Genomic DNA, 2781 nt, shown 5'->3' with positions numbered 1-2781 from the left:
GAAGCCTGGCACTCAGGGGCATGAGCTTCTGTATTCTGAAGATGATGGAAAAATTCTTGAGATAATCTTATTTCTAGGAACATAAACCCCCAAGGTTCTCTCCTTTTACATGTTGGAGGCTTAGCTGGGTTGGGTCTTACCCTCAGGACCCCTTCCTGTTGTTCCAGTGTGGAGTCAGGAACTTGTCTTTAATGGTGCCAACCTCTTTAATAATGAGGTGTCTTTTTCCAGCACATGACTTCAGACTTAGGGTTCTTAAGCTTATTTCTTTTCTGAATCACTCATTTTCTTTGGTCCTCACTTTTTTCCCCCTGTAGACCTACATGAGCGTCATCAGCGGAGCTATGCCATGGGCTGTTGAGCTGTCTTGAAATCTCTTCTGCCAACAAAGTTGGTCCATTTCTTTTTAATACAACTTCATAAAAATTCTCAAGACGTGTGCAGAATGCAGCCAGATTTTTAGCCAAAGTATCCCACAAACAGCCGCTAGCTCAAGTCCGGTAGAGCCCTTGTTGCCCTGCCGAGCCTCATGGGCCAGGCCTCCCCTTGTCCACATTCTGGGCAGCATCACTGACTTAAGATTACAGAAGAATGTTCCATGAGTTCTGCCCACAGCACATAGTTCCAGCTTCTTCCACAGAATAGTCTGAGAACAGAAAGGCCACCTGGTTCGCCACAGCCACGGCTCCGCTTGCCATCGCCAGTTTCTGTGTTAGTTACTTTCCTGTTGCCGTGGTAAAGTATACCACGACCAAAAGCAGCGTGGGGAAGAAAGGTTTTATTTTGGCTCATGGTTCGGTACAGATAGAATCCATTATGGCTGGAAGAGGACAGGGAGTTAGGAGAACACACGAGATTATGGGTTCTCAAAGCCCACCCAAGTGATTTTACCTCCTCCAGCAAGCTGCACCTTCTAAAGTAGTGCCACTCACTGGACACCAAGTGTTGAAATGCATTTCTGTCTCCGGTGTTGCTAAAGACATTTCTCATTCAGATCACCACAGTCCCCTTTGCCTGGCCACGGGGAGAGATGCTTTTCCACCATGCACAGGGTTTCCAGGGTAGCTGGCTACGGCTCTGGATGCCAGTCTGTCCTGATGCTCCGTTTATTTCTGTAACACTATCATCTTAACTACAGAGACTATATAAAAACTAACCCGGTAGGCCTAATTCCTTTCTTGTAGTTCTCTTCTGTTTCTGCACCAATTCTTGCATGCTAGTTTTCCATGTGAGCCTTAGGATCAGCTTGTCTAGTTCTGAAAAGCTACTTTGAATTTTAAAAAAAGGAATGGTTCTGTTTGTAATTGCGCGCGTGTGTGCACATGCATGCACATGTGCACACACACAGACACACGTGTTTGTCTGAATGTGAGTGCAGTGCTCATGGCAGTCAAGAGAGGGCATTAGGTCCCCCAAAGCTAAAGTTACAGGCACTTGTGAGCCTGTTATGTGTTGGAACCTGAACTTGGATCCTCTGCAAGATGCACATGGTTCACTGCTCAGTCGTCTCTCCAGCCCTAGCCTCTGGAACTTCTTAAAGATCTTAGTAAGTTTGCAAGTTAACTGAGGGGGAATCCCCTGACCTCACTGTTCTTCAGAAGTGTATTACAGTTCTCTTCTTGTAACATTTCAGCAGTTCTTTGCTTAGTTTATTTATTTATTTATTTATTTATTTATTTATTGATGGTTGAAAAAAGTCATTAGACTATTGCTTCTGGGGTGTAGGGCTCAGGAGCTCTTGGTGGGACGGGTCCGTTTCCTCTTCATCACCACAGGCTTCTGGCTTCGTAGGATGGCACTGGTCCTGCGGATGGCCGCCATGCGCAGATCGGGGCAGTACATGTGCCTGATGCTGCTCAGGGTGGCCGGTGCATTCTTGTTGATGGTGGTCCTTACGTAAGAAGTAGCTGGTTTGTGCTGACCGGATCTGCGTTTCATGACCACCACGACCCCTTTGCCGTCGGCCGCGGGCTCCACTCCCACTGTCTTGTGGTGAATCAGCCCGTTGTAGTGGAAGAAGTTGCGGGCTTTCAGATTATTGGGTTCGGTGCTGTACGTCTGCCTATTCCTTTTGATCAGGAAACTGGAGCAGTTCCGAACGACCATCCATTGCAGATGCGCAGACATGGCGGCGCCTATGGGGAAACGGGGCACGTGAAAGATGTGAAGCAGAGAAGCAAGCTAGGCTATGTCACCTAGGTAACCGGCGACCGCTTAGTTTATTTTTTAAAAAATTTAATTTTCCATTGCTATTGTAAATGGGAGTTTTATTTTCTATCATATTGTATCAGGTATTGCTCGTGCCTACACGGCCATGGTTTTGGCATTGCTATCCTCCTGTTTTGCTGAACTGTTTTATGTGGTTTAGTTCAGTGTGGGTTCTAGGTACCCCTGGGAACCCCTGAGAAACTTTTAGTGGAGTCAGAAGGCCAAAACCATTTTTATAATGACACTAAGAGTTCTTTAAATTTCATTTTCTCTAGTGGACAGTGGAGGTTCCCGGAGGTTATATGATGGGTGTCACAGCAGATATGGAAAGCTCTCTGAATAACAAAAAATACACTGAAAAATAGAAAATCTGGACTACAACTTGGCTTATAGTTACTTGGAACTATGCTCTTTATGTTGACTATTTATTGTGACTTTTAAATTAATATGATTTTCTCAGTTGAAATTTCTCATATAGAAAATATGAAGAGATATAAACCACATAAAATGTAAGCGTATAAAGGAGTTTGGTCATCAAAAATTTGGAGACTTAACGTTTTATAATTCCTCATA

General features: G+C 44.7%; 1 pseudogene; it reads right to left on the bottom strand.

Annotated features, from left to right (window-relative positions):
* Positions 1-1715: 1715 nt before the first annotated feature.
* On the bottom strand, positions 1716-2190 carry LOC142848747 (large ribosomal subunit protein eL28 pseudogene; annotated as a pseudogene).
* Between the last annotated feature and the right edge of the window lie 591 nt (positions 2191-2781).

This window comes from Microtus pennsylvanicus, chromosome 4 (assembly GCF_037038515.1).
Source record: "Microtus pennsylvanicus isolate mMicPen1 chromosome 4, mMicPen1.hap1, whole genome shotgun sequence".
Taxonomy (NCBI): domain Eukaryota; kingdom Metazoa; phylum Chordata; class Mammalia; order Rodentia; family Cricetidae; genus Microtus; species Microtus pennsylvanicus.
The sequence above is the reverse complement of the archived record's forward strand: the minus strand, read 5'-3'. Positions and strand labels throughout refer to the sequence as shown.